Source organism: Dipodomys spectabilis, unplaced genomic scaffold, assembly GCF_019054845.1.
Source record: "Dipodomys spectabilis isolate Male_0828 unplaced genomic scaffold, ASM1905484v1 ptg000054l, whole genome shotgun sequence".
Taxonomy (NCBI): domain Eukaryota; kingdom Metazoa; phylum Chordata; class Mammalia; order Rodentia; family Heteromyidae; genus Dipodomys; species Dipodomys spectabilis.
Genome location: NW_024870731.1, coordinates 37,516,331 through 37,535,174, shown reverse-complemented (window position 1 = coordinate 37,535,174; position 18,844 = coordinate 37,516,331).

Here is an 18,844-nt window from a genome sequence, read left to right as displayed (position 1 = left end):
CTGAACTCCCGTCGTTGGCCTCGCGGAGGACGCCGGGCATTGTGGGTCTCGCGGCCCCAATGCCTTGTGGGAGTTGTAGTTTGCTCTCATCTTCCCCTAGGACCTGTGAGGTGCGTCTTCCTCCCTCAGGTGTCTTCGGATTGTTTCTGGGTCTGGCTCTGGGTTTTAATTTCAAAACCACGAAGGGTACTGCACGACTTAGGGAAAACCAAATGGAAGGCTTGCTGTACCTCCCCGGCGCAGGGAAGGGACCGAGGTGAGGTCCTTGCAGGCTTTGAAGGCCTTTGCCGCTTCCCGGAGTGGAGGAGGCTGGCCGAGGGGAGATGCACCGAAGTTTCCACAGGTGTGGCCCCCGTGGGGAAGCTGGGTGACCTGGGGCAGGCGTGCGGGGAGGCTGCGCCCAGGAGCACCGCACAGAGCACTTGTCCCCCGTGGGCTCACCTGCCTTGTTCCCGGCCGAAGCGTTCTCCCAGCCCGAAACGTCTGCCCCTCCTCCTGGCCTCTCCGTGTAACCTCCCTAGAGAAGGTTCCCGAACCTCTTCAAAAGGGTCCCAGCCTGCTGCCATGCACGTGTGAGCCCAGCCCTCAGGAGGCTAAGGCAGGAGGATTGCCAGTGCCAGGCCAGCCTTGCAGCAAGTGGAGAGACTAAGTTTTTAAAAAGGCGCGTGTGTGTGCGCGCCGGTGCGTGCACGCACACCTATGTGCACATATGTGAACACTTATGCCGTACAGTTTCCTGTTTGTGATAAAAGTAGCGGAAAGTTGGGAGAAGAAGGCAAGCTCGGTAAAGAGCCAATTTGCTCAGACCCTAAAGGCTGCATAGGATTTGGGATAATTAGGAAAAGTCATTCCCCACAGAAAGAACAGCAGGAATGAAAGAGAGTAGAGTGTGTGTATAGGAAAGAGTAATCCCTTTTTTGAGGGGGAATTAAAGTACTTCTTTTGAAGACAGAGCCTTGTCTAGTTGCCCAGCTTCATGGGGAAAGAGTAATTTTGAATTGGCTGAAGATAAAGTTCATTTCATTTTCACAACAAGGGTGTTGTTTTTTTTTTTTTTTTGTAGATATTCAAAGAACTTACTGTTCTTTCATATTAGGAAATGTTTTCCAACACTGATTATATGCAGAGTGCCACTTTTACCAAGTTGGGAAACTTTTGCATGAAGACATGGTGACTTAGAAAAGATTGCGATCTTACAAACAAATAGTTACCTGCTATAAAAAGTAACAAGAGCTCAAAGGATGGAATACAGAAATATAGAAGCTGTAAGGAGAACCACATTCCTGCAGATTATTCCGCTGTTTTTATTTTTTGACTCCTTGGTAATGCTGTCCATCCTTTGGAAAAACATTTTGAAGGATTTATATGTTTTTTTGTGAAGCTGTCAGTGATGGTGTTTCCAGAATAAGAGATTGCATCCATGTGGGCCCTTCAGTTTAATTTGTTTTTTATCTTGCTGGCAAAGTATCCCAAAGTGTTTTACAGAGTGTGAGATTTAAATAATGAGAGGGTGTTTGCAGGCTGATAGAACCAATCTTCAGAATACCAAGCAATCAGACTTTCATCTCTTCCAAGTCTAAAAACCCATCTTATTTTCTTACACACCTGCTCTTCACCAAGCAGGAGACTTCATCTTCATGATTGGTTCTGAAACTGTGTCATAGCTAGGCAGTGAGAAACATGTATCTCTCTGTGTTAATGAGTTACCTAAATTGACTGATACAAATAGGCCTTGGACTTGATTATTAGTAATTATTTGTAATTGATCATTGGTTATTTAAATTTCATTTGGCTTTTCACTGGCAGAAGCAAAACTAACATGAGCAGCCATAAAGAAACACTAAATCAGACTGGTTTCTGTTACTTTAAAGAATTTTGACCTATAAAGGTACTGTGCTCATAATGATGACATTTTACTATCATCATCATTATTAGAAAATGTGTTCTAGATAAGTAGTTTTCATGTTCTGAACAAAATTTATTTGATTTCATTGTAGTATCTTTTTTTAAAAAACACAACTGATCTTCCTATGTCTTTTCATTAAAGAATGCATCTCCCAAATAATATGGACATTTATAGAGGTTAGTAGGAACTAAGATTTCTGCCTGGTGGTAGAGATAATATAGCAACAATTGTAATTTTGTTTCAGATAATTAATACCTAGTATTGTTGAGAAATAGCAGAAACATAAGTAAATTAGACAGAAAAACATGTTTTTTTTAGTAACTGAAATTTTATATCAAAGTATATGGCATATGAGAAAAAATATGGCAAGCAATTAAACTAACTTCAGACTGGTATGTTACCTAATTATCAATATGTTATTTATGCTTCCAAAAGATTGGAATTTATATTCTTGTATCTGAACTGCTAGTAAATGTTTTCAGTAGAATACCAAAATTACATATTGTTCTTTTTTTTTAAATTACTGCATTATGGTTTTACAAAATCTATGATTTTCCTTTTTCATAAAAACATATAGAAAATCACAGTCAGAATATTGCTAGTATAAGTGCATCTGCTGTAATATCCAGGAGTGATAATGATAGACCATCTCATTGTGGTGAGCTATCAAATGGATGTTTGTTTGTTAACAGGTGAAGAGTGAAGGGAAAGGGAATTTTAAGTTGGGAGCCAGTGGCTTAACCTGTAATCTGCCCTATGCAGGAGGCTGAGGTTGGAAGCTAGCTGGGCCAGGAGTGGTAGAACACTAGCCCTGAATGGAAAAAAAGTGAGTGAGATCATGAGGTCCTGTGGTCAAGCCCCTGTACTCGCACAAAAAAGAGGAAGAAAAAGGAAATTAAGTATCTTGAGATGTCATGAACAAGAAGTTACTCCACTTCTGAGGAACATATAAACAAATTTGTTATTTGTCATATTTAAGTGCCAGGGCTCTCAGAATGGACTGGCCCTGTGTACAATCTAACCTTGAAAAACACGGTTTGGAATTATGTCCACACAGTTTCATTTTTATTTGATGTTCGGGATATTAAAGTTTTCATACTACCTCAGAGGTTATCACCTATAAACCAAACTTTAAACTTCTTTTAATAGCAGTAGCTTCCTTTTTTTTTTTAGTTGAAATCTCCTCTCATTTGCAGAAGGCACACAGGATCTTTAATATGTAGTTTTGAAAGCAAAGATATGTATCTTTTGAGGTTTATTTTTTGTTGCTCAGCTTGCTGTAGAAACATTCACCCCAAAATTTAAGTCCACATCTACAAGCGCCTGTAATTTCCACAGACACCTCCAAGCATCATCTGAGAGTTGGATCCTTATAAATCAAGATTCTTTTAACTTTCTAGGCCCCACCAGCAACATTTCATTCCAATGGCATTCCCAGTGTCAGATCTAGCATTTGGAAGTAGATGAAAGTAATGGGCTCATCCCCTTAGTAAGTGTAAAGGCAGTACTGTAAATAGAACCACCAAATGAAGGACTGAAGTAAAATTTATTACTTGCACAAAGATAACACCATGGAAGTGTCTCCTGGAGCACAGAAGGCAAGAAGAGTTTGTTAGGGAAACTTCAATGCACATTCATTTTGCAAAGACCCATTATCATCACTTGCAGAGATGGGCATGGTATTGAGCATGCTCAGTTCAAGATCTTGCTTCCTACATCCTGTATTTAAAAATGGCAGATGGGAATGCCTTCTGGGCACAGAATTTGTACTGAAGTGTCCAGCACTACCTTGGTTAAAGTATATCTGGGAAAAAAAAAGATTTCTGGTTATTTTTAGCATTTCAACCAGGAAAAGTTTGGTGTAGGAGGAATTCTGTAGAGGAAAATGTTTTTTATTATCTAGTGTTAATGTGTTTAAGCCAACATCATAGCTGTAAGTAGGTGGATCTTTTTGTGTGAATTGAGGAATACTATGGAAACTCATTTTTTCTCTCTCTATTCATAATCCTGAAAGACATTTCTTCAGTGTCTGACTCCATCATTTGAACTTTCCCCATTTGGTGGATTTTTTTCCATGTCATGTTTTTAGGAGCAAAAAAATTGATAAATACCATTTTATATATATATATATATATATATATATTTAAGTTATATTGTTTCATTTGGATAAAGAGCTACCTAGGGTAGCTGGAGAACTTAGAGAAATTGGTGGGGAAGAGATAAAAAATAATCATCATACCAAATTCACCTTTATTTGAGTATCTACCTCATTTCCTAATGCTAGCAAGAAATTTCTTTGATGGCCATTTTTACGTCTGAGAAGACTCTTTCTCTTTCCCCCCCTCCCCTGCCCCCCACCCCAAGTCTTGGGAGCTGTTCATGAGCTTTTGTGTTCAAGGCTGGCACTCTATCATTTGAGCCACAGCTCCACTTCCAGCTTTTTGTGGTTAATTGGAGTTAAGAGTCTTATAAACATTCTTGCTGGGGATGGCTTTAAACTGTGATTCTCAGGTCTCAGCCTTCTGAATAGTTATGATTACAGGCTGGAGCCACTGGGTGCCTAGCAGAAAACTTTTTAGCTCATTATCCCATTTATTAATTGGGTTCTTGGAGACTTTAGTATTTAAAGCTCTCTGTGTTTTTTTTTTATTAGGCCATTGTTTGATGTGTCAATGGCAAAAATCTTCTCCCATTCTGTAGGCTTTTTAGATTATTAGCTATGTCTTTTGCCATGCAGAAACTTTTTAGTTTGATTCAATCCAGTTTCTCAAGTTGTTCTTTGACTTGCTGTGCTTCTGGATCCCTACTCAGAAAGTTCCTGCCTGTGCCTAGGAGTCCCAAGATTTCTCCCACTTCTTCCTATAATAGTTTCATGGCTTCAGGACTTACATTGAAGTTTTTGATCCATTTTGAACTAATGATGGAGCATGGTGATAAATAGGGATGCAATTTCAGTTTTCTGCATGTGGACATCTAGTACCATTTGTCGAAGAGGCTGTCTTTCTTCCAGCCTGTTTTTTTTGGCTCCCTTATTGAATATTAAATGGATGTAGGTCTGTAGGTGTGTTTCTGGGTCTTCTGTTCCATTGGGCCTTAGGTCTGTTTTTGTGTCAGTACCAAGATGTTTTTATTACTATAGCTCTGTAGTAGAGTTTGAAGTTTGGTATTATTATGTCTCTGGCAGTACTGTTTTTTGTCCAGGATTGCCTTTTGCAATTTGGGGGCTTTTGCAGTTCCATATGAATTTTTGGATTTTTTTCTATCCCAATGAAGAATGATGTTTAAGTGTTTGTGATGTCCCACAGAGACATCAGCCATCAGCCATCTGTGCCAACTGCATTTTGAGATATGGCTAGTGTAACTGAGAACTGAATTTAATGAATTAAAATTTGATTTATAGTCCTATTGCACTGCAATGGATGACTTATTTCTAGATACTATTCTAAATGTTACATATATTGTTAATTTAACTTTACAACAATTCTACAAAGCAGGAAGAGTGTATGTGTGTGTGTGTGTGTGTACATTATCTGGGGTTTGAATTCAGGGACTGGGTGCTATCCCTGAGAGTTTCTGCTCAAGGCTGGTGCTCTACCACTTGAGCCACAGCTTCGATTCCAACTGTCTGGTGGTTAATTGGAGATAAGAGTCTCATGGACTTTCCTGCTTAGGCTGGCTTCAAACCACAATCCTCAGATCTCAGCTTCCTGAGTAGCTAGGATTACAGGGATGGGCCATTCATACCTGGCAGGAAGCAAGCAATTTTATTACCTCATCGCATGAGTTCAGGGAATTGAGATTTAGATAAATTAAGTTTTTTTTTTTTTCAAATGTGTCCCAACTATGTGAGTGGTAGAGTAGGATTTGAGCCTAGATCTGACACTGTCTCTCTAAAAGTAAAGCTGTTCACTGCTTTTTTTTTTTCTGCTGTCTTTTTTCATTATTTAGAGAACACTTGATTAGCTTCTGTAATGAAACCCACATAGATAAGACTTTACATAGTTAATGCAGCATATTATCCCTGTACAAATGGAAAAAATTAAGTTGAACATTTCTAGACTAACTCAGCATGGTAAACTGTGATACTTTTCCCAATATTGACAGCATAGTGAAAGGCCCCAAAATTCAATTATATATTTGTATAAGAATATACTTACATAAAATTATATACTTATAGAATAGTATGTTATGCATCAATACTTGTGTTGCTGAGTCTTCGCCATGTTCAGAGATTGCCTTTCTTCTGGCTGCTGTGGAAGAAGTAAATGATTAGAAATAATGAAATTAAAAATATACATATAATATTTCAACTTACTGGAAAGTACAGTAATTTATTTAGTGAAGGGTCTTATGCAACTCCAGGGGGGTTTTTCCTCATGGCTGTGCTCTAGGGCTCTGAAAATCCAATCAGGTTAATTAGTCTACCTTGAAGGAAACCTTTATCTCACTGCTGGATATGCTAATACTGGAGCCAGCAACAGAGGAAGCCCATTAAGGTACTCAGGTTTCTGCCTTGCCTCCTTCAATTGCTGTGACTGTAATTTTACTAATTGTAAGTTACCTGAGAGAGGAGGCAGAATAGTGTAAATCTAATGTGTATACGATTATCCTTTTCTTGGTAATAATAAGACTGCTGAGACAAATCACCAATTTATTAATGATTGTAAAAGTGATTTCTAGTTCTATTCTACTTATCCTTTTGGCTTTTTTTTTTTTTTTTTTTTAACAAGTAACTTGGGGCAGCATACTACTCTATAACAGTGTCTTTTAGGCTCTTTGAACTTAGCTTCCAAATTGAATGCTAGCAGGTTTTTGTGTTTTTTTTTTTTTTTTTGGTGCAGGTCTTAAGGCTTGAACTTTAGAGCCTGGGCACTGTCCCTGAGCTTTTGTGCTGAAGGCTAGTACTCTACCACTTGAGCCACAGCTCTACTTCCAGCTTTTTGGTTGTTAATGGGAGATAAGAGTCTTACCAACTTTCCTGCCTGGGCTGGCTTCAAATCTTGATCTTCAGCTCTCAGCCTTTTGAGTAGCTAGGATACATGTGCAAGTCACTGGCAAGGAATTGAACTTCCTTTGTAAAAGTAGCAAGGATTTTCTAGTTACTCTTAATCTTAACTCTTCCAGGTCAGGTTTTATATTATAATTATACATGGTTAATAAGTGATTGAGCATATCATATAGCACTAAATTCCTTCCTTCTCTAATTCTCATTCTAGCTTTAATCCCCTCAGTTGTAAATGCTCACTTTTCACTGAGCTGTGAATTTCAATTTGCAGAGTTTTCTTAGAGCTAAGTATTTCCAAACTTACTTCAGTTAAGTTGCAGCTCTGGAAGATTAAATTCTATGTTCTGGAATTCGCCCATGGGCTCAAGTTAGGAGAACAATGAGAATACTTTGCTTTTTGCAGAGCCTGGAAATTACAGAACTGATCACATAGGAAACTATTTCTCACTGAAGATGAGATATGTGAGTCTTTAATTTTTAGCAAATTAAGAAACAATCTCCCTCCCCCCCCCCCCAAGAAGATTTCTGTGTTTAGTTAGTAAATTAAAGAATTTCAGATTGTGTTTTTCAGACTTGATTTTTTTTTGGGGGGGGAGGGGAGGATGGTTGTGGGGCTTGAACTCTGGGCCTGGGCGCTGTCCCTCAGCTCTTTAGCTCAAGGCAAGCACTCTGCTACTTGAGCCACAGGGCCACTTGTGGTTTTCTGGTGGTTTATTGGAGATAAGAATCTCACAGACTTTTGGTCCCTGGCTTTGAACTGAGATCTGAGGATTAGGATTACAAGTATCTAGGATTACAAGTGTGAGCCACAGACACCTGGCTCCAGACTTGATTTTTCTAGACTTGTTGCTGGGAGGTTTTACCTTTGTGAGATCTAGCAGAACTTGTTCAGAACAGTGAGGCAGCCAGTTTTACCTTTGCTCTGGTACAGAGCCCAGCCATTATCTACAGTTTTGGCTGTCAGTCTCCAAAGGGAAAGTATGAAATATAGCCAGCATGGTGTTGACATCTGATGGGGACAAGAATCGTTGTGTTACATGGTCCTTTGGAACAGCCTAGGAGTTGAATCAAATACTGTGCATTACCTCTACCTACAGAAGCTGATCTCGTAGTTGTAATTTTAACTTCTTTTATTTTTAATTAAAAAATGATCTTCAAGTATTTGTTCAAAGGAGTTTCCATTTAACAAAGCAGTTTATCAGTATAATGTAGCATGATCAATGTCACCCCTTTCAACATTTGTACCCATCCCTCCCTTTTCCCTTAATCCTCCTCTTGTTCTTTTCCTTCTCCTCCTCCTTCATTTCCTCCTCCTCCTCCTCCTGCTCCCCTTCCTCCTTTTTCTTCTTTTTTGGGGTCCATCATGGTACTTAAACTCTGGGCCTGGGTACTGTCCCTGAGCTCTTCAGCTCAAGGCAAGTACTCTACTACTTGAGCCACAGCTCCATTTCCTCTTCTTAATTTTGTAAGATTGTTGTCTACATTTCCCCCCTCTTCTCTTCTTCATTTGCTTGCTCTTTTACCCTTGACCCCACCCCACCCCTTTCCTGTTATTTTATTTTGCTGAACTTTGATTTTGACTTTCTAAGGAGTTGCACTACTTGAGATCTCTCTTGAATCTAGTATATGTCAGTTAATAATTTGTATACACTTACGCACCACTCAATGTTTTTGTGAGTTTGTAAGAAAAATGTAGCTTCTATATATAAGGGAAAATATAGATTCTTTGTCTCTCTGAGCCTGACTTACTTCATTTACCCCAAAGATTACAAACCAGGATGCAATAAAGCCATCAGCACAACCATGTTCACTGAAGCACTATTCACTATAGCTAATGTATGGAATTAGCCCAGATGCCCCTCAGTGGACAAATGGGTCAAGAAAATGTGGTATATATACACAATGGAATTTGACTCATCCATTAGAAAGAATGATATTGTTCCACTTGGAATTTTATCATCTGACCTACACATTTTATTTCCACTTCTTGGACAAAGTCCATTCTCACTAGGCACTGTAAGACTGAATGTCCTTAGGGCATTTTGTGTCTTTATATTGAGATAGATATTTCTTTAAACAAAATGTCCATATTTGACCACTGTCTTGAAGGTTACTATTTGTTTCCATTTACATGTATTTTTATTTTTATAGTGCTGGGGATCGGACCAGATCTCTTTGCATGTGCCAGTGCTGTACCACCACATTCATGAGCTACATTCATACTTCCTCCCTCTTCTCCATTTGTGTATTTTTAAACCAAGGACAGTATTTTTGTATTCTAGGGCAAATGGTCATCTTAGAGAAAAAAGAAAATAATTTGATTTTTTTTTGTGCATTATAATCATGAATGCTAGCTTTTAAGAAGTAATGAGAAAGATTTTTGGATGAATACATTTACACTGGAACAATTGAAATTTTACTCTAGGCCATCTGGAATAAATAATATTGCAAGCCTGTTTGTGTAACTAATTAGTTGTTTCAGTTTTCAGTTTTGCATTTAGCATGCAAATGAAGCTACTGGCAGATCCTTAAACATAGTTACCTATTGGAAGCAACTTTGTATCTAAAGTAACTGTGTTAGGGAAAAGAGATGAGAGGCCCCAAGGGAAAAAAAGCCCATAGAGGAGAGTATTCAGAAGACCTTTAATAGAAAGTAAAGATAGAAGTCATTCTAATCCAGGGCTAGGATGTAGCTCAGTGGCAAAGCACTTGCCTAGCAAGTGCAATGTCCTGGGTTCAATCTGAACTACCAAAAAAGAAAAGGCAAAAAAACCCCAAACCAAACCAAACCAACAATAAAGCAAAACCATTCTAACCCAGACTGGAGGAGCAGTGAGACACGTCTTGAAAGTCTGGCCTAGACAGCCTTAAAAGACAAGAACATTTCTTGCTCTCCCTTTGTAGAGACTATATGGAATTCATAGCAATTCACTCTTTAACTTTGTGTTTGGAAACTTAATTGTGTCTTTCCCAAAAGGTCAATATAAAGAACTCATTGCTACTTAGGAGCATGGGATCAATGAAATAAATGGTAAAAAGCAACTTCATTTTCTTCCCTTGGAGAAATCTAAAATGCTTATTCACTAAGCATGAAACCAAGTTATCTATTATTAACTACAAAGCTTTTATGGAATAAAATGAAGCATAAATTATTTATTTTGCATGCTGAAATCAAGTGGTAAAAAGGAGAGAGCAGATGCTTTAGAATGAATCAGAATCAGAGACAAATAAAGAAAACAAGGAGACAGATGTGGAAGTAGAGAGAGATAAGGAGGGGAAGGGAAGGAAGGAGGATGGGGGAAGGAGGGAAAGGAGAGGGAGAGAAGAAGAGAGGAGGAGGGAAGGAAAGAGGAAATGAGAGCAGGAATAAGATGAAGGGACAGGAAAAAGGAAAATGTCTGGGTTGTTTGCAAATTAAGAGCTTATATCTTATTGTTAATACAAACTTAGTTACTACTTAGTTCAATATTACTGACTGAATTAGAGTCACTATTAACTTAGCTTAAAATTCCTCATTGAAATTCTTAATTATATTTAACAATTGAGTACTTATTTATGGCTTACTACTTGCTAGGGATTATGATAGGACTGTGGGACATATATTTAGTAGATATTTTGCTACTCAAATGATATTCTAGCCACTTTTAAGGCTTTCTTTTTTTGGGTACCTGTTCTAGGGCTTGAACTCAAGGTCTGGGCACTGTCCCTAAGCTTCTATGTTCAAGGCTAGTTAGTACTTTACCACTTGAGCCATTGCTCCATTTGTTGCTTTTTGGTGGAGATAAGAATCTCATGGACTGCTTCAAATCACAGTCTTCAAATCTTGGTCTCCTGAGTAGCTAGGATTATGGAGGTGAGCGACTGGCACCTGGTTTTTCAGGTGTGTTATTTTTTCTTTCACAGAAAAGTTGTGAGTTATGTAATATCACTTTGTTCCCCACCACTTGTTATGGAGAAGTTAAGGTTGAGTGCAAAAATAGATTTTTGAGACTGGGTCTTCCTGTGTAGCCCAGGCTGATCTCTAACTCGCAACCTTTCTGCCTCAGCCTCTCAAGTGTTTCAATTACAAGTGTGCATTACCATACCATGTTCTGATTCAAAGCATTTTCTGACTGCCAAATGAGTAGATGTATTCACCATGTCTCATTTCGGTCTATGAATAGTTTTAACATCTGGCCCACAAGTTTTCTGAATATCAGTCTGTTGATACTAACAGATGTTACCCAGGCTGGCTTCAGTGTATCTCTGAATGTGATTGGTCCTCAAAATATTTGTACTCTAGTAGAGGGGATAAGACTATAAAATCTTTAGTAGATAATATGAGAAAACAGATTAGGAGGCATAATTGTGTGCAGCAGAGATACAGTTTCTTTTATCTATGTCTTTGCAGGGTGAATTTGTAGTTAGAGAATGTTCCCTGATGGGGATATTTAAATAGTCTGGACAGATGGGAAAGACACAGAGATGTGTTACTGAAGGAAGATGAGCTTGAGGGGATTCTGAGAAACACGGACACCAATGCTCAGTGTTTTACCTTTTCCTCCTTAAAATGTGCTTTGGCTCTTAGCAATACCTAAATAGGCCACAAGGTGGAGGGAGAATCCTATCCTTTCCTCCATTAGCTACAAATGGTATAGCATCCCTATTTTACATAAACCAGACTCAGTTTTTTTTTTCCTTTTTGAAAATGATGAAAGAATGAAAAAAATGCTTATAGGAATTCTGATGAGGAATTTTGGAGAAGCTGTTTCCTTTTCTGTGATATGTTTACACTCACATTTCCACAGTCTAAAAGACTTGTGTTGAATGTCTTAACACGAGTCAACAGAATTCTAGGACGACCAAAAAGCTAAGTTTAGTGAAGATACAAAACAATATCTAGAGCTAGTATACTTGGGAGCCTGTTTTGAGAACTAATAATCAGTTTTAACGCTGACTTTCGTTGTGAGTTAAAACCTGAACCAGTATAATTGGAATTCACTCACCAGGCTGCAGGCTGTGGCGTGCCAGTCATGGTGGTGTCATGGATGATTTGCCTAGGATGCCTTCTTGCTGGATTTTGCTACATTTACATCTCTCAAAAGTTGCCGAAATGCACCTTAAACAGTTACAAGTTTTAAAATGTCTTCTTGTTGCCTGGAACACAGTTTGATGTTGGAGTCATTAAGAAAAAACTTATTTTTTTTCCTACCATTAGCTTATGACTCCTCAGCGATTCAGTGCGGCTCTCTCAGACCTGCCTCCTCACTCATAGAATGGCTCGATACTATTGCCAAGCTCACTGGACAGAGATGAAGATTTAAGTAGGCAGGAAAGGTAGTGTGTTTGGGGGAACTGTGACCAGCATTTTAAGTGGAGGGGGTCTTTGGATTCATATCCCATCTCCAAGTGAGAGTATTCTGGCTTTCCAAACACTCACCATTTCCTGTCTGTGACTACCAGCACTCACCTCCTTCCCGTCCTACCACTCAGCCTCCCAGTGGCTGTGTTTAATCTCACTCTTTTTTTTTTGTTTTGGCAAGGAAAAGGTTTAAAATAGCCCTTCTTCTGAATTTGATGACACTGAATCCCAGCAGGTACAAATTATGCCATGTACTCCAGCAGAAAAGGCTGCAAAGAGTGAATAATGAGATAGAGTTAGTGGTAAGAACAGTAGCGTTCTGTGGGCCTGAGGTCCTTGTGCTCAGGGAAAAGCAGCGACTGAGGAGAGGGAAGAAATGGAAGAGGATTGTGTAAAGTTCCCTCAGTATCTCCCAAAGTTCACAAGTCATAATCTGCGCTTCTTCCTTGAGCATAAATTAAATTGATTTGAAATAGAGTGCTTTACAACTTCTACTTTTTTTTTTTTTTTCGGTCGTGGGGCTTGAACTCTGGGCCTGGGCATTGTCCCTCAGCTCTTCAGCTCAAGGCTAGCGCTCTACCACTTGAGCTACAGCGCCACTTCCGGTTTTCTGGTGGTTTATTGGAGATAGGAGTCTCACGGTCTCTCCTGCCCGGGCTAGCTTTGAACCTCGATCCTCAGATCTCAGCCTCCTGAGTAGCTAGGATTACAGGCGTGAGCCACCAGCGCCCGGCTCAACTTCTACTTTTTGAATGGATAATGATTGCAACGTTGAGCTAGAATAGGGGGACTCATGCGATGTCAACTTCATAGAAATAGCTATCCTTGAGATGGAGGTCAACTTTCTTGGTTCTTTCGGAATGTGTCTGTATTGCCTGCAGGATTTTAAATATTACTTTTTAAATGGAAACACACACACACACACACACACACACACATGCACATACACTATGATAATTTCTGGTGAAGGTGTTTTGCTATGGGGGAGAATTAGATTCCTGCCTAGTTTGTTGGTACCATTTGCTTACTACTCAGATAAATCCACTGAAATCGGGAAACTGACACTTACTCATCAATGATGAAGCAATTAAGGACTTGTCTGTTATTATTATCTTTGTTGATTGGTTTATCTATGTGATTATTATATTATCTGATATCATTGTTTATATTATTATTGTTTTTTTCTACGTGTTTTCTGGTGAAGTAGTCATAAATGGAAATAGACTTGAAGTAAACTCTTGGGCTCATTATTTTGCCTTTTTGGGACTCATTCTCTTATAGCAAATAGAATGTATGAAGCCAGTCCAATTTCTTGTGGGAACACCAAGCCCTGCCTTCCTTTGGTGATTTCTGATACTTACGCTTTTCCTCTCTCCAAATTCATGCCTAATTCTGGACATTTTCTTATTATGCTGGAAAATAAGCCAACAAACCTATCAGTCTACTTAGGGTATTTATATTTGTTAAATATTTGGCTCTTATTTGAATTTTAACAAATGATTTGTATGGAAACAAAGCCTTAAGCATGAAAGAACAAATATATAACATTGAAATTTCAGATAAATTGGAAATGGAGTCATTACTTGGCTTATCTAATAGACAGCCACACAGTTCTAGTTCAATAAAACTTGTGTTTTGACAATCACAGAAGGGAGAAATGCTCTGTGTCTTTGAATGCAAACAGAAAGGTTTAATATACTTTATGGTTGCTTCCAGAAGTTGAATTTGAGGTTTTTTTTTTTTTTTTTTTTTGTTGGTTGTGGGGCTTGAATTCTAGGCCTGGGCACTGCTGTCCCTGAGCTCTTCAGCTCAAGGCGAGCACTACCACTTGAGCCACAGTGCCACTTCTGGTTTTCTGGTGGTTAATTGGAGATGAGTTTCATGGACTTTCCTGCCCAGGCTGGCTTTGAACTGTGATCCTCAGATCTTAGCCTCCTGAGTAGCTAGTATTACAGTTGTGAGCTATTGGCTCCTGGCTCCTAAAAAGTTTTAAGAGGAACAAACTCATAGTGGGATTTCATGCTTTCTCTCCCAGTGATTTTTCTATCTTAAATTATCTAAAGATCACTGGAAGCAACCAAAATGCAAAGCAATTCCTTTCCAGCCCATACTCGGAGCTTCTAAAATGGTATAATATGCAATCTGAAAAAGAGAGATGATCATCTAATTCTTCTCTCTGTCTCTTTCTCTCTCTCTCTCTGTCAAAGTAGAGAAGTGTAGTAGATGATTACAGTTTGAGCCTTCAGGAGAGTAATAAAAATAGCTCTGACAGCCATTTTCAATAAAAATTATTTTTCAATGGGCAGAATATCCAATCAATGAAGATGTTTCTGCAGAATTCTTGTTTTGCAGTATGTTTGGAGATATGAAGATTCCATAGGCAGCCACAGAATAAAAGAATAAATGATAGATGGCAGGATAAAACCCAGACACCTTACTATTTTTTTTTTTAAAAAGAACTGTTTTATGACCTTCCAGTTTTGAAGGAAGATTTTCTTCTACAATTTTTTTTCTAAGTAAGAACTGACTGAGCAACCGTTTTTCCACTTCCGCTCTTGTGAGGGTGTCATTATTTGTACTGAAAGTGCCGTTTAGTATAAAAGGGTGGAAATTGTAATAACTGTGGGCTAAGAGCTATTTATGTTGCCATAGGACTTATTTTTTTCTCCCATTCTTAGAACCAAAGAGTTCTAGTTCTTTGCTCCCATAAGACTGAACTTGGGGAAGAGAGAAACTGTATATGTGAGTCCATTTTCATCCTAGTTAATAACTGCATAAATTAAATAGGAACAGCTCTGCATTAACTCTACCTGCTTCCCTGCCCCTCCCCTTCCCATGTTTCTTTGCATTACAAAACCAACATTTAAATTCTTAGTATTATATCTTATTATAGCCAGCTTTCATTCTGGTAAAATTACAACAAAGCTTTCTCTCCTGTTCATTTGAATGTAATTTCTTTTTGAGGCTGGATAAGTACATTGATTTTTATGTTTTGTGGAGATTAGCGGTTTAACAGAATGATAATAGGGATTACTGAGACCAATTTTTTCCTACACTGTTATTGGACTTAGCTGTCTCTTTAAGTCATACAGAGCCTTTAAAGATGTTTTTTCTTTGCTCTGAACAACGTTAAATAAAACATATAATGATAATGACAAATCAGGCATTTAGGAAAGCACAATTAAGATGGTAAGTATTTGCCAGAAGATTAAAGCCAGCTTCTAAGTACCTATATATTCTTTTGTACTGTGGCTTGCTTTTCTATTGTCTTGAATTGTTGTTGTTGCTGTTGGTCTTCTTCTTTTAAAATAAAATATCTTGCTGGGTGCTGGTGGCTCAGGCCTGTCATCCTAGCTACTCAGGAGGCTGAGATCTGAGGATCACAGTTCAAAGCCAGCCTGGGCATGAAAGCTCTTTGAGACTCTTGTCTCTAAAATCCACTCAGAAAACTGGAAGTGGTGCTGTGGCTCAAGTGGTAGAGTGCTGGCCTTGAGCTGAAGAGCTGAGGGACAGCGCCCAGGCCCAGAGTTCAAGTCCTACGACTGACAAAAATAAAATAAAATAAAATATCTTAAGATGCTGTTTGAAAAGGAAATAGGCTCATGTGGATGAAAAAGTCAAAAAGTATATAAATCAAGGGCTAAAGCAGTTTCTTTTCCCCCTACTGTTTCTACTTTCATTTTTTCTCTACTCCCTACACTGCCCTTTGTTACTAACTTTTCTTTTTAAAAATTTTTTTTCTTGTAAAGATACTGTATAGAGGGGTTACAATTACATGAGTAAGGCAATGAGTACATTTCCTATTGAGCAGTGTTACCCCCTCCTTTGTTATTCCCCTTCTACCCCTTCCCTCCCTACTTCCCCAACTCTTCCCTCCCCTCCTCAAATTGTAAAGTTGGTTTTCAGCATAGTGTCTTGTACATCTCATTGTTACAATGGGTCAACCTGTATCCTTGTTTCAGAATTTTATTATTTCCCTTCCCCTCCCCACATTAGAAAAATGTATATAAGATGCAGGGCCCCAGAATCAAATACAGTGAACACAGGGGTTATACCATGAGGGAAGAACATAGCCCCCAAACTTCATTCAATATATGCTGAACAACTTCCTAGTTGTTAATTCTGTTTCAACCCTCAGATGCTAAATATTTTGTGTGATTTCTTCTTTTGTTTTGAGTCTTAGCCTAGTATTGGATGAAGCACTTACTACGTATGCAATCCACGGTTAAAGTTGAGGGTCTCAGTAACTTGTTACCATGCAAGCTTGAGTGCCAAGGCCAACTATGTGGCTTGTAGTGGATAATCACTGCACGTCATTTTTTCTTCCCATCTCTCTGGCCCTTTTCCCATGGTGAACTCAACCTTCCACCATCCCATCTTTTCCCTGAACAGAACTAGAGTGACCTCACCAGTTGCCATCTGGTCTGTGGTAGAGTCCCTGCATGTCCCTCCTCCTAGTGCAAGTACAGTGGTCTTTTATTTTTGTGGCTTGTGCAGAGGAGACACCGCCAAGAATGTGAGGCAGTCCTCATGATCTGGGCTCTCCTCCTGTCCAGCCTCATTTTATGTACTTCTTTCTACTCATTGTATGTTTTCTGCCTTCCCACTCCTCCTCTTCCTTGTGCATCTCTGACGAGCTGTTATGGGTTGAGTTATCGTCTTACTCCTCCTCCACCATTAATGTTCCCAAACCTGGGAACATCGTATTTTTTTTTTTTTGTCAGTCATGGGGCTGAACTCTGGGCTTGGGTGCTGTCCCGGAGCTCTTCAGCTCAAGGTGAGCGCTCTACTACTTGAGCCACAGAGCCACTTCTAGTTTTCTGGTGGTTTATTGGAGATAAGATTTTCATGGCCTTTCCTGCCTGGGCTGGCTTTGAACCGCGATCCTCAGATCTCAGCTTCCTGAGTAGCTAGTATTACAAGGGTGAGGCACCAGTGCCCAGCATGTCATGAACTTTTACTTGGCAGTAGGATCTCTGCAGGTGATGAATTTAAGATGCAGTAATTGGCTTGGGCCCAACTCCATTATGACTGTGTCCTTCTGGACAGGGGAAGTTTGGATACACACAAACACTCGTACACCTGCATGCACGCACAAGAAGAGTGCATTTGGAGGTGCAGTTGTATTACCACAAGCCAAGGAATTAGCACTAGTAGGGGGCAGGCCTGGAACAGATACTTCTGCAGCTGTCAGAGGGAATGTGGGTCTGCATTCAGCTTAGTCTTGGATATCTAGCCTTCAGAACTGTGAGACTCAATTTCCACAGTATAAGCCACCCAGTTCATGGTGTGTAGCTTCAGGCTACATACTAGCTTGTTTCGAGTAGCCTCCAGGAAACCAGCATATGAGCTTTTTACATTTTCATCTCAAACCACTTCTATACAAACCCTCCTTCCCATACAAATGATTCCTGTCTTCTTTTCAAAAACCAACTGGGGCTGGGAAGGTGGCTCAGTGGTAGAGCGCTTGCTTTGCATGCCTGAGGCCCTGGGTTCTATTCCTCAGTACCACATAAGCAAAAAAGAAAAAAGCCGGAAGTGGTGCTGTGGCTCAAGTGGTAGAGCGCTAGCCTTGAGCTGAAGAGCTGAGGGACAGCGCCCAGACCCAGAGTTCAGGCCCCACGACTGGACCCAAAACAAAACAAAACAAAACAAAAAAAACCACCAACCAACCAACCAACCAACCAATGTAACAACCATGATGTTCTTGATCGAACCCTTGGAGCCATTAACAGTACATTCATAAAACAACTCTAACGTATTGTTTTTGTTTTTCTCTTTTGGATTTCTTTTCTTTTTCTTGGGTTTAAACTCAGGGTATCGTGCTTGCTAGGCAGGTGTTCTACTGCAGTGCCATGCTTCCATCCCCATTTTGCACTAGTTATTTTGAGATATGATCTCGCTTTTACACTTGGCCTACATCTGGACCATGATTCTCCTATTTAATGCCAGCACAGATGACAGATGTGCACTGCTGTGCTTAGCTATTAGTTGAGAAGTGGGGAGTGTCTTATGAACTTTTTGTGCAGGCTGGCCTTGAACTCCAATCCTCCTGATCTTTGCCTCACGAGTAGCTAGGATTATAGATGTGGTCCACTATGCCCAGCCCAGGATTATTCTTTTAAAGAATTAAAGTTTTAAATTGGAAAATTTTATTTATCATGAACAGCATGATGCTTTGAAATAAGTATACATGGAGGAATGGCTCAATTGAGCTAATTAGAGTACATACCACCCCACATATTTACCATTTTTGGAGGTGAGAACATTTAAATCTACTCTCTTAGTAATTCAAAATTGGAGTTGTTCTTTTCTTACTTTCTTGTTTTTGCAGATGGCTAGTATCCTGTCTTACGTATATATTTTTGCTAGAGTTGAGTCATACCCTTTAAATACACATCTCTATAAAGATTCTTTAAAGGTAGTTCTAAGATATAATCAAATTACCTTTAAAAATCCTTTAAAAATATCTCATGAAATATAGTACAAGCAGTTTTTTTTGTATGTATGTACCATCTGGTACATTAAGTTCTCTGCATCCTAAACTGGAAAGTTTTAGGAAATGGATCCTCTAAATAAGGTCAAGAGCTGT